The following is a 14,794-nucleotide window of genomic DNA, read 5'->3' as shown; positions in this document are numbered from 1 at the left end:
TCATAAAATAAATCTATAAAGCTCAAGAAATTGAGTTTGTGAAGCATTTGTAGGAACATGTCAAAGATTAAGCATAGAAAATCATGAGATACATATTTTCAGCAAGTTGTAATGTTTTGAGTCATTTTGCTGAGAAATCATTTGTGAAGGTATCAGAGTTTTTCTGAAGATTATTTTTAATTAGCAAAATCTTCTCCTTTCTTGTATGAAACAGATAAAAGTAATCATTTTGAAAAAGATCTCCCCCTTTCTTATATAAAAAGTGATCAAATTATAAAATTTTTCTTATTCAAGCAAAAGATGGTTCATGAAAGAAAATTTTTTTCTCTTCCTTGTTTTTAGTATCAGAGCAATAAATGTGAAAGGAATCTTTCTTTCTCTTTTTCTTTTTTTGATATCAAAAATGAAAACATCAGAGCAAGAATTAAAAGAGAAGGTATTAGAGCATTTTGCAAAATCAAAAATAGATATATCAGGGCATTTTGGTATCAAGGCAAAAATAAAACTATCAGAGCATTCAAGAAAAATAGATGTATCAGAGTATTTTTCAAAAAGTATCAAAATGAAAGTAAAGATAGATATATCAGAGTAAAAAAATTTAAAAAGTTCAGATAAAGATAAACAGGACCACACTACTTTCTCTCTCTTTTTGACATCATCAAAAATAGACTAGAGAGAGTAAGATTTTTAATAGTTGTATATTAGGTATCAGAGTAATAGTGTGCAGTCATCAAAATGTAACAGTCATTCATTCATTCAAAAATAGTGGGCCATACAAAGTGATAATAAAGGATAACCTCATTCATTAATTACAACAAAAAGAGAGGTTACAAGACTCATAATATATATCTTTGAGCATAAAGCTCTCATACATTCAACAAAATACAACAACTAAGTAACCTAAAAAGTCTAGTACAAAATGATCAGATCAGTGAGAATGGGCATTGAGCTCAAGATCAAAATAAGTGAAATATAATCAGCCTCATCCTCGACCGAAGGATCTGGATCGAGAGGAAGATGTCGGAGGATGGAATGCAATGGGCTGGACAAAGGCTGGTTCACTGGATGCAGACGGTCTGGACTGAAGCTGAGTCCTAATGGCATCAAGCTGGGACAAGACCCCTTTCACTAAAATTCGGAGCCCATCTAGATCAGAAGATACGAAGTCCCTGGAGTCTCTGATATCTGCTCGAATCAGCTCCAGAGAAGAACGAAGCTGGCTATGGAGTCTCTTTATCTCTTGAGTCAAGTCAGCCAACTGAGGTGAAGAGATGGTCGATATGCTTGCACCTGTCGATAGAGAATCCAAAATCAATCTGATCTCCCTCTCAATGTCAAAGATCCTGCCACTGAACCTGAGTAGGAAACTCTCCACACTCTCCAGTCTAGAACTCAGATCAGATAAAAGCTACATCAATGAGGATATGTGTGGCACAACAGAAAAATCTGAGGAAGAGTCAAAAAAAGAACTTGACGGAGGCTGACGATACTGCTGCTGCTACTACTGCTCCTGTTGGAGGATCTATTCCTGATACTGCTGAAACTGGTAGAGCTGCTGAAGAACCTGATCCTGAAATCGCTGCTGTTGAATAGATAGAATACCTGCCACTCTCTCGGCCAACAGTCCCATCTCATCCTCCCCCAAACTAAAAGATGGCATGGTACGACTCGATGATGGAGGTACACTAACTGAGGGTCCTACCTCAGGCTCCGATACAGGGTGATCATCAAGGCTCTACCTGGGCATAGGTGGTGAAGAGGGACCCTCCCCCTCAGCATGCTCCTCCTCCTCCTCATCCTCCTCCTCGACTGTAGCTCCTCGCCCCTTGGTCCAACGACCATCCACTCTGATAAATCCTATGCGTTGAAGGGAGTGGTCATTATAGGTGTCAGTGTTCGATAATTTGTAAACAATCTCTCTCTCAAAGCTCACTCCAGACTCCCTAAATATCACAGTAAAAGCCATACCATAGGACAAGGGAGCCTTGGATCTGTTCAAGGCCTCCCTCATGGCATCGATCATCAAAAATGATAGATTTAGGAGAGTTTTGGAGACTACATGGTGCATCAAACAGATGTCACGATTCGTCATCAAATCATATTTTTCTTCATTCCTCAGCCTTTAAGGACTTCACTGACTTCCTTCTCTGTGGCAACTGCATCTTGGGGGCTATTGTTTCAAAGAGAGTAGGAGAACCGGTCAAGAGAATAGAGAAGAGTGAAGGATGGATGAAAATGAGGAGAAGAGGGTTTAGGGGTGATTGTCACGGATTTTACAAGTTAGGACTTGAGATTTGATGGAGAGCAAGAGGGTATGCCAAGAGAGAGAGTTTGCTCTAGGATTTGAGATGGAGATCCAAGATTTTGGGTGGATTTGAGGTCGGTGGAGAGGTAAGAGAGGAGCCTTAGGTTTGGGATGAGAGGAAGTGGAAGAGTTATGGAGTTTGAGTCACCCCAAATGAGTTTTAAAGGAGGGATTAAATGGGTTGGCTCAAATGAAATCCACATGCTCGTTCAATTGGGACGTCCCATATGGGTCGTCTCATCCAGGAAAGGTTCAGGCGATGAAAACAAGATTTAAAAATAAAAAAAAATTTAAGAGAAAAAATTTGAAATGGGTTATATCAACTTGAGATGATCATGAGGGGTTTAGGTAAGTTTTTGGCAAGATTTTTGATGGAATATTTCCACGAAAAAAATTTGAGATTGTATTTGAATATCATTGATGATTTTTTAATTTTCTTAAAAAAATCTCAAAAAAAAATAGAAACCTCCCAAAATTAAGATAATGAAGTCAAGAGATTTTGGATAGATTTTGAGAGTAAAATTATGATTGAAGTTGAAGCAGAAGCATCTAAGATACCCATTTCTCTTCTAATTTTACAAAATTTATTTTCATTTAGTACTTTGGTGAAAATGTCAACTAATTATTTTTTAGTATTTATGTATTCAAGTGTTATATCATTATTTTGAATATGTTCTCTTATGAAATGATGTCTAATTTTAATATATTTTGACCTAGAGTGTTGGATTGAATTTTTGGTTAAATTAATGGTACTAGTGTTATCACATTTTATGGGGATGTTTTTAAGTTCAATGCCAAAATCTATGAGTTGTTGCTTAATCCACATGATTTAAGTATAGCAACTTTCGGTTGCAATGTACTCGACCTTGGCCATAGACAATGCTACCGAATTTTACTTCTTGCTAAATCAAGAGATTAAGTTCACTCTTAGAAATTGATAAGTTTCACTAATACTTTTTCTATCTAGTCTACATCCAGCAAAGTCTGCATCTGAGTAACCTATTAAGTCCATTGAAGATTGTTTTGAGAATCAAAGTCTTAAGTTTTGTGTTCCTTTTAAGTATTTAAAAATTTTCTTAACAGCATTTAAATGAGATTCCTTAGGATTTGACTGATATGTAGCACACATGCATACACTAAGCATTATATCAAGTCTACTAGCAGTAAGATATAATAGAGAGCCTATCATGCCTCTATAAAGCTTTGAATCAAAATTCTTACCATGTTCATTTTTATCTAATTTACAGGAAGGGGTCATAGGTGTACTTATAATTTTTGAGCTCTTCATTTCAAATTTTTTTAATAGTTCTTTTGTGTACTTACTTTGGGTGATGGAGATCCCTTTCTTCATTTGCTTGATCTGGAGTCTGGGAAGAAAGTGAGTTCTCCCATCATACTCATCTCGAACTCCTCCTACATAAGCTTGGCAAATTCATGACACAAATCTTCATTAGTAGATCCAAATATAATATCATCAACATATATCTGTATGACTAGAATTTCTTTATCTTTTTTTTTATAAATAAAATTGTATCAATTTTTTCTCTTAAAAAATTATTTTCTAGTAAGAACTTACTTAATCTTTCATATCAAGCCCTAGGAGCTTGTTTTAAATTATATAATACTTTGTTTAACTTAAATACATGATCTGAAAATTTATGACTTTTAAAACTTGGAGGTTGTTCTACATATACTTCTTCAGCAATATAATCATTTAGAAAAGTACTTTTAACATCCATTTGAAATAATTTAAAGTTTATAAAATAAGCAAAAGTAAGTAGCATTCTTATGGCTTCTAGTCTAGTAACAGAAGTAAATGTTTCATCAAAATCAATTCCTTCTTATTGATTATATCTTTTAGCAACTAATCTTGTTTTATTTCTGATTATATTTCCATCTTCATCTAATTTATTTCTATATACCTATTTTGTTCCTATTATAAGATAATTTTTAGGTCTAGCAACAAGAGTCCATACATTATTTTTTTCAAGTTGATTTAGCTCTTCTTGCATAATAATTATCCAATTATGATCTTTTTCAACTTCATCTATTATTTTATGTTCTAGGTGTGAAACAAAAGCTACATAATTACAAACATCTCTAAGCAAGAATTTAGTTCTTGCTCCTTGTACCGGATCATCAATAATTAATTCTTTGGGGTGATTGTGGATATACCTCCATTTCTTTGGAAGATTATCTATATCTTGAGGTTGTTCTTGAGTATTTTGATCATTGATGCTTTCATCCTCATATTTTTCTTCCAATTGATCCTTGTTTTGCTCATTTGAGTCATTGATGGTGAGCTCTTTCATTCCATCTTCTATGATATCTACATCATTAGTACCCTCTCTCTTCCTTGATGGAAGATCATTAATTTCATCAAAAACTATATGAATGGACTCTTCACTATTAGTGTTCTTTTATTAAACACTTTAAAAGCTTTGCTAGAAGTAGAATAGTCAAGAAAGATAGCTTCATTAGATTTAGTATCAAATTTACCTAAGCTATCTTTGCCATTATTTAAAACAAAACACTGACAATTAAAAATATGAAAATATCATATATTAGGTTTTCTATCTTTTCATAATTTATGAGGTGTTTTCTTTAAAATTAGTCTTATTAAAGCATGGTTTAAGATGTAACATATTGTGTTAATTGCCTTTGCCCAAAAATACTTTGAGAGTTTGCTTTTATATAGTATGGTACGGTCCATTTCTTCTAGTGTTCTATTTTTTCTCTCTATTGCTCTATTTTATTATGGTGTTCTAGGTACTGAAAAATTATGATCTATGCCTTTTTCATCATAAAATTTTTTAAAATCTTTATTTTCAAATTCAGTGCCATGGTCACTACGAATTGAAATAATTGGTAAACTTTTTTCATTTAAAATCTTTCAATAAAACTTAGAAAATACTAAAAATGTTTCATCTTTAGATGCTGAAAATAAAACCCAAGTGAAATGCAAAAAATCATCAATAATTACAAAAGCATAACTTTTACCTCTTAGACTAGTTGTTCTTGTAGGACCAAATAAATCTATATGTAAGAGTTCTAAAGGTTTAGAAGTTGAAACAATGTTCTTAGATTTATAGAAAACTCTTGTTTGTTTACCTAATTGACATGCATCACAAATTTTATCTTTGTCAAAAATTAATATTTAGCAAACCAAAAATCAAATTCTTTTTAATGAGTTTAGAAAGTGTATGCATACTAATATATACAAGCCTACGGTGCCAAAGCCAACTAGTCTTATTGATTTTAGCATTCATGACCATAAGACATTGCATGTTTTGCATGGAGAGATTATCCAAATCAACCATGTACATATTGCCATGTCTATGCCCAATGAATCTAGTGCTATCATCAAAAGAACTAGTTACAATACACATAGATGATTCAAAAACTACTTTATAACCTTTATCACATAATTAACTAATACTTAAAAGATTATGCTTGAGACCATCTACAAGTAATACATTTTCAATACAAGTGGAAGAAGTGATACCAATGTTATCAATACCGATGATCTTTCCTTTGTCATTATCTCCAAAGGTGACCATCTCTCCATTTTTAACTTCCAATGTGATGAATTGAGATTCATCACCAGTCATGTATCTTGAGCATCCACTATCAAGATACCACTTCCATTTTGTTGCTTTGGATGCAAAACATAACTGCATACATAAAGTCAAGTTTTAACCTTAGGTACCCAAACTAACTTGGGTCCTTTGGAGTTGTCACAATGGTTCATTTTGGAATCCATATTTTTTTAATATTTCTATCAATAAATTTATTTGATAAGCATGTATAAACTTTATGTCTTATTTTGTCATATTTAAAATAAGTAATATTTAGTAATTTGCTCATGGATGCATTAACAAAAATATTTTTTCAAAAATTTTTATTTTTTAAGAGTGTTATAGCCAAGTCCTATTTTATCATATACGGCTTTTGACTATCAATAATCATTTGAAGTTTGTTTGAACTTAATGTAAATTTATCAACTATAGGTTTCAACTTGGTTATCTTTTCCTTTAGATCTTGATTTTCTTTTACAAGGATTTCGTTTAGACTTGAAATTTCATCTTTTTCTTTTAATAGAGATTGATTCTTTATTTTCAATTCTTTATTTTTGCTGTCAACTTCTTCTTTTTCTTTAGTTAATACTTAATTTCTTAATTTTAGATTTTTATTTTTTATTCCTAATTTTCTTAGATCATCCAAAAGTTCATGAAAAGCTTCTTGCAGTTCATCATAAGAAAATTCATTTTGAATTTCAGGAGTTACCTCATTTTCATATGCCATAAGGCACAGGTTGGCTTCTTCATGAGATTCTTCATTTATGGTAGAGTTATCACTGTCGCTCCACGTAGTCATCATAGCCTTTTTCTTTTTAAACTTCTTTTGATCTTTTTTGAGCTGGAGACATTCTGATCTGAAGTGGTCCGACTTCTTGCACTCATAATAGATGATGGGCTGTTTTTTTTCTTTACTCGGCTCCTCCTTAGCTGGTGGTTTTCTCTTAATCCCTTGTCTCCTTCTCCTCATGAAACGTCTAAATTTTTTTGTGATTAGGGTTAAGTCCTCATCTCCTTCGCTGTTCTCTGATTTTTCTGTATCTTCTTCTTTTTGAACTATCGATCTGAGAGCGATAGTCTTCTTTTTTCTGATCTCTTCCTCAGAATATTACTTCATGGTCAGCTCGTGGGTCATAAGGGATCCAAGTAGCTCCTCCAGAGGTAGAGTGTTTAAATCCTTGACTTCTTGAATTGCATTGACCTTTGCCTCCCATGATCTTGGTAAAGACTTGAGCACTTTTCTCACAAGATCACTGTTAGAATAATATTTGCCAAGACTTTTCAAATTATTTATGATGCCAGTGCAATGGATGAATATTTGAGTTATTGACTCTTCAGATTTCATTTTAAATAGTTCATAGTTGTGTACAAACATATTGATTTTAGACTCTTTTACTTGGTTTGTGCCTTCATGTGTAACTTCTAACCTACCTCAAATTTTTTTAGCTGAATTGTAAGTAGAAATATGATTGAATTCATTTGTATCTAAAGCACAATATAAGACATTCATGGCTTTAGCATTGAGCTGAGCTATTTTCTTATCAAGTTCATCTCATTCACCTTCCGACTTAGGGAGAGACACACCATCAATCAATTTAGTGAGTGTGTGGGGTCCATTTACTATGATACTTTACATATCATAGTCAAGTACTTGAATAAAAATTTTCATCCGAGCTTTTCAATAGGTGTAGTTTGACCCATTGAAAAGTAAATGTCTGTTTGTGGATTGCCTCTCGGCTAGGGATGTGCCAAATTGGACTGCTATTGACCTTTGGTTCTTGATGGTTAAATCAAGCAAGGGCTAGAGGACTGGACTCTGATACTACTTATTGCCCAGATATAAAACCCAAGAGGAGGGTGAATTGGGTCTTTTTAAAATTTTTAAGATTAGTGCACTCAAGTAATATGCTAAAGTATTGAGTAGAGTGAATTGATTAGCTATGAAAATGAAATCTAACACAAATGATAGGTAAGCAAGTATAAAGTATATAGAATAAGTAAAGAGATACAAGCACAACAAACACAAAGAATTTATCGTGGTTCGGTGCCAACCTTGCACCTACATCCACTCTCTAAATTCCTACTTGAGAATTCAATCCACTAAAAGAATTTCAAGAATACAATACGTCGGACAACCCGGACCCTTGCTATCCAAGCAAGAATACTTATTTCTCAGATACAAGCCAACCCACAACACTCCAATTTCAAATTCGGATCAACCTATCCGAGTTTTAGAACTCTCCAAAACTCAAAACCCAAAATACAATAGGAGGAAAAACAGTGTACAAAAATTTTAGCACAACAACTCCTTAAATGAGCATAATAAATACAATAGAAATACAATACTTAAGAGGAAGAAGCTTTTACTGAACACGCTCAATGGATTTGCACACTTGATTGCAGCTGGAGAGTGGTTGGTGAGCTGATTGAATGCTTCTTTCCTCTTTTTTAGAGAATTTTTGAACTTTTACGGATATGAGCTTTGAATGCTTGAAAATTTATGATTTCTCACTTCAAGAGAGTATTTATAATCACCATTTGTACTAGAAAATATCTTAGTATCGGTTTAGAGCTATTGGAGAGTATTTAATGTGCATTAAATACATAAAAAATGAGTTGAAAATTAGTTGTTACGCAGCTCACCCAAAATGGGACGTCCTATGGGGTGCCCCACTAGCAATGGGACATCCCATGGGATGCCTCAATTGACCAGACAGAAAAATTAGTTTTCTATTTTGGTCTCAGAGTCTCAGAAGTCGTTCCATATGGGTCGTCCTACTGCATGGGTCATTTCATATGGGTCGTCCCACTGCATACCATAAGTCAAAACAATGTGTGCCAGCTACCCAACGAAAGAGGATGACCCAGATGGATCTCCCCATTTTGTGCCAACTCAGATTTTCATACATTTAAGGTTCGAAACTCACCAAAGCACTTTCAAATACTCTCAAATGAATTTAAATCAATTTAACACTCCCAAAAAGCTTCAAAAACTTTTTCAACTTGCAGAAACTTCTACTTTGGCATACTTGATGGAGCTTTTCAAACTTAATATTTTGGACTACCTGAAACATCACAAAAATATTCTCCAAAGATAAGAAACTCATTAGTAGTTCCCTCAAATGACTTGTGATCACCAAAATCAATTTTTGGAGCAACAGTAACGATAGGAAAAGGCATAAAAAAATAAAAAAATTTCTCAGTATTATTGAAATCTTATCCGCCTTTATTTTTACTTGCATCTTTTATCATCTTTGTCTTGAATTTATTAGATTCAGTAGAAGTAGGTGGTAATCTGTACGCTCAAAGTCCTCAAAGGTTCAAGGCACCTCCAAAACCAAGCTCTTTTTTGAATTTTTAGTCTTTGGCCGGTGGCACGCCACGTCTTCTCTTTTTGTTGTTGCCAGTGATTGTTCTTCTTAGGCTTCGGCTAAGAACAAAAAGGGAGAAACAATTTTTGGCACGCCTTGTGGGATATACAAAATGCTTCCAAGAAAAAGAATTGAAGCCTTGATTTTGGCAGTGGAATAGCACTTTCTATTGACAGTTAGAGCTTTGGTCATTAGCTGGCTCCTCTGGTTGAATTAATAGAGCAAGAATCACTTTTGCAGCAAACATGCACCGCTACAGATGAAACCTGACAAGAATTCTCTTTTGGAAAGAAGATAATCCAACCAAAAATTCAATTTTCTTCGCCAGTGACTTTTTTAGTGGGTTGTTAGTCATGAGATGAATGATATGCAGTTTCATTATCATTTGAATCAAAGTCAAAAAGATCTTGTAGAAGCAATCACAACTCAATGTGCTACGGTCATGAGGTTGTTAGTGAGTTAGCAAGAAACAGCATCGACGTAAATGCTTCAGCAAGTAGATAAGTTGGTCACATTATTGACCGACCAAAGCAAGGCTCTTTCAATCTCATCAAAGGTTAGTCCAGTAGTTTGTTCTGTTGAAAATACCTAATCTTCAGGACAACCATCCTTTGCACAAAATTTACAGTATAGAAATGTAAAAATTCTAGAGCAGCCTGATTGGAAGAAGATGTTATCTTATGATAAAGGGAATATAGAGTATTATGAAGACGAATCATTTGGAATGAAACCTTATTTCATGGGTATGGGAGCATCATCTAGACCAGTTGTTCCGATGAATGCAACCACTTCGGTCAATCTCAGGCCGAATGAGAGGATGATGAAGCAAGTCATAGTATGATGGGAACTATGGCTGGGTATAGGCCGAATGTTCTTATTTCTAACGTGGGAGGTCAAACTAAAAACAAAGTGACGGTTGGTCCAACTATGGTCCAAAATACTGGGTGGCAAGTTAGTCCCAGAATGAAAATAATTAATCCCGAGGGGCAACATGTTGGATCAATGGTACCTCTATCTTCCCAAGAATTCAATGGAGTAAGTTTTATTGTAAACCTGAGAGTTGGATTCAGTACAAATACTGTAGAACCTAGTTCTTTTACTATACATGAAAATCTTTTGCATCAAACACTGCAGAGAGCTCCATTACCAATGAGAATACCTCAAAATCAAGTAGATCAAGCACCATTTGGTTCTGATATAGTTTAGTTGGCAAATATGGTGAGAGAATAATTGGGCTTTTCACTTTGGCTTGCTAATAGGCCGATATATAGGAAAACATATCCAATTGGTATGACCAAGCATATGAACTACCAAGAGGATATAAGATACCTGAGTTTTTTCATTTTTTAAGAGATGATGGTATATCAACTGTTGAACATATGGGGAGATTTTTTATCTAGTGCAGTGAAGCAAAGGAAACGACTTTTTCAAGCTACAGTTATTTGCAAATTCTTTCACTAGATCTACTTTTTTTCTGGTATGTAAATCTGATCCCTAACTCAATTTGTTCTTGATAAAAAATAAAAAGTTAGTTTCATACACAATTCTATAGAACTGAACCTGAGGTGTTAATGGTAGATTTGGCTAGGTTGACACAGTAACCTGATGAACCAATTGAAAAGTATATGAGTAGAATCAAAAGGGCTCGAAATAGATGTTATGCATCTTCACGAGAGGTCGAATATATAAAAATTACTTAAAATGACCATAGTTTAGAATTAAGGAAGAAGCTTGCAGGTCAAGAGTTTTCTGATTTGTTTCAGTTAACTTTTCAATGAAGGAACCAGATCTAGGATTTTAGGATTAGATTTTGAAACTTTTTCAAGATCAGGCAGCGGAAGACTAAAATAAATCAAGATTTATCTTATAAAATCAGAAAATCCCTAGATTTAAAATCCTATTACATGATTATTATATGACATTAAATCAAAAATTAAAATATAAAAAGTAAGAACTATATGTTGATCATATCAACATGTTTCTATACTACATCTAATGTATGTAAAATATAATAGATTAGATCTATTATCTTGCCAGTTAGACGTTCTAACTTTGTTGATCCGAGCTTGAGGATGATGTTGCGAGCTGCACACGTGTCCAGTCTCTAGGAGTCATCCACACGAGCCTACGAATCACGATCAGAAGTCCTGGTCTAGAAAATCAGCATAGTATGCTAGTACTGTGCTGATCCTTCTTCGATGGTCGATCAGATCCCTCCTTCTTCTTGATTTGAACTCTTCTAAAGATGAAAAATAGGAGAAAAAGTTTTAGATGTGAGACACTCTCAGAAAACTCACAGATGGAGGAAGGAAAGAGGTGAACACAGCAACCCTAGAAGAAGACCCTCTTCTTCTTCTCTTTGTTCTAACCCAGATACTTAGTTTTGTATCTATTATATCTCCACGCCCCAACACTATTTCTCCATGATTTTCACATGCCCCAAAGGTCTCTCAATGCTCTATAATCCACAAAAATTTTAAGAAGAAATTCATCTTAAATAAAGAGATATGAAAAATCCTTGTCAATGTCAAATACCTAGTCAAAAAAAATTCAAACAGGACAAGACAAGGGATGCCCAACTCATGGGCGCCCCATCTTTCTTTTTCTATCATGGACCACCAACAAAGGGCACACAATATGTGCCATAAAAGTCACAAAAATTTCAAAAAAAATTTGGATAAAATCAGTGCCATAAGGAAAGAGTTTTGGTTTCCTAAAATTCTATCTCATAGAATTTGAAATCCAAACTAATTCTTACTTTGACTTGGTCCACAACCACATTCCATGTAAGAGAGAAAGAGTGGAAAGCTTTGGACGTGTGTGAAGGCCTGAGAGAGAAGGTTTTGTCACACAAAATAAGAGAGAGTGGGCTTGGGGGGCTAAGGTGGTGCAAGGTGGAATCCTAGTCTTACTAGGATTCAATCTATGACTTGTTTAAATTTGGTTTCTCAAACCAAATCAAACCAAAACTAAATCAACCCAATTAAAATAGGTGTTAACCCAATTAAGAACTTAATTTAATCAGATTAAATTAAATTTAAATCTGATTTAATTTTTTAATCAAATTAGAAATTAGGTTGACCCAAGTTCTAATTGAACTAGGACTAGTTTTTCCTTGCACTTGGCTTATCCAATAAACCAATTGAACTTGATCCAATCAAATTCAAACCAAATCTAATAAAATTATATTCAATTAAACTTAATTTTAGTCTATTGGCTTAATCAAATTAAGTCAATTAGCAATCGAATTGCTAATCGATCCTCCTGCAACACTTACACCAGGTTAAATGTCAATCGTATTGATCATTTAAATCTAGAACGATTCTTAATCGTTTAACCCTAGAATGATTCTTAATCATTGATCAACCATCTGATCGGATCGTGAACTCTAATGTGTGTGACCTCATAGGTCTGAACCTAAGTCGGTAGCACATGAACAAATTTCTGTACCAATCGAAGTGACCATCTAGCAATGGTACCCGACGATCGGATAGGTCGAACGTGTAGAACAATATCATTAGAACCTATGTGGATATAGTTTCCATATAATTCATCTCCTTGACCAAAATGCTCATAGGATACTTCAGAGTTCAACTGTCAACTTTGATCAGGTTGTCCACATTGTATTTCAAAATATCAAATCCATCTGATGGATTATCCTGGCCAAGATTTTGCTAAATTGAAATACAGCAACTCATTCTTTTCCAACTCTTGGAGTGGTCAATCCCGTCTCGATCACACTCTGACTTCGCAAATACTTGACTGTGCCCAGAAGCCTTCCATCACTGAATTAAAAATTCATTTAGTCCAGTACCAAAGCATAGTGAGTTGCTTGCAAGTCACTGAGGCGATCTCAGGTCTAAGGGACACTTATACCTATGTCCCATCAGAGATATTCTCGACAGCAGAATGCTCTAGAGTTGGTCATGTTCTATGACGATGTATCCTTACATCTCACCTGTATACCATACCAGTGTCTCCACACTCCTTGGTTAAGAGGACAACCAACCCATATGGCCTACAGTGACCTATGCTCGATAGAAACTGTCATCTTTATTAACAGTCCATCATTTGGTCGTGAACAGTTTTAAGGATTAATCGATAAATTCTCTCTTTATCGAACCTAAATAGTCCTAAGGATTTCATCACAATAACGGAGTTCATTAGAAGATGAAAACTTATGATGAAAATGCCAAAAATATATTTTATTTATTAACAAATCAATTACAATACAAAGTTGCTCAACCGTCACCAGGTTGACGATTGACTTTTAGGACATATTTTTCAACAACTCCCACTTATCCTAAAGCCACTCGGCACAGTATCTAATACCCATCTTTGACTTATGGTTGTCGAACTCCTATATCGTCAGGGCTTTAGTGAAGGGGTTAGTCAGGTTCACTTTTTCGTCGATCTTCTGAAGGTCGATGTTATCTCTATCCACGATCTCTCGGATCAGGTGGAAGCGGCGCAAAATGTGCTTCGTCCGCTGGTGTGCTTTGAGTTCCTTCGTCTGAGCTATGGCACCAGTGCTGTCGCAGTAGAGCAGGACTGGACCATCGAGGGAGGGTGCTACTCCGAGCTCGATGATGAATTTTCTCAACCACACAGCTTCCTTCACGGTATCCGATGCTGCGATGTACTCCACCTCACAAACAGAGTCTGCCATAGTATGCTGCTTGAAACTCTTTCAGCAGATGGCTCCACCATTCAGAGTAAAGATATAACCCGACACGCTTCCACTGTCATCATGGTCAGATTGAAAGCTGGAGTCTGTGAACCCCACAAGTTTCAGATCTGACTCACCATAAACCAACCATTGGTCCTTAGTATTTCTCAAATACTTAAGGATAGCTTTAACAACTTTTCAGTGATTTTCTCCAGGATCAGATTGGTATCTACTCACTACTCCTAGTGAGTATGCCATATCTATCCTTGTACATGTCATGGCGTACATGATAGATCTCACGATCGAAGCATATGGGACTTTACTCATATGCTCTCTCTTTTCAGGAGTTATCGGACAATCCTTCTTAGAGAGAGAAATTTCATGGCCTATCAGTAGATAGCTCTTTTTGAAATTCTCCATGCTGAATCTCTTCAGCACAGTGTCTATGTACGTGGACTGGGATAACCCAAGCATCTTTTTAGATCTATCCCTATAGATCTTCATCCCTAGGATGTAGGATGCTTCACCCAAGTCTTTCATAGAGAACTGCGATGACAACTAAATTTTTATTTTCTGTAGTGCGGGGATGTCATTCTCGATTAAAAGAATGTTATCCATGTACAAGACAAGAAATATCACAACTGGACCATTTGCCTATTTATAGATGCAGGGCTCTTCTCCATTCTTAACGAAGCCATACGTTTTGATCACCTTATCAAAATGCATGTTCTAACTCCGAGAAGCTTGCTTCAATCCATAAATGGATCTTTGAAGCTTGTACACCTTGGACTCATCTGTGGATGTAAACCCCTCAAGTTATATCATATACACCTCTTCGGTCAGCTCTCCATTCAGGAAAGCTGTCTTTACA

The sequence above is a fragment of the Elaeis guineensis genome, chromosome 12 (genome assembly GCF_000442705.2).
Source record: "Elaeis guineensis isolate ETL-2024a chromosome 12, EG11, whole genome shotgun sequence".
Classification (NCBI taxonomy): Eukaryota; Viridiplantae; Streptophyta; class Magnoliopsida; order Arecales; family Arecaceae; genus Elaeis; species Elaeis guineensis.
Note: the sequence above shows the minus strand (reverse complement) of the source record.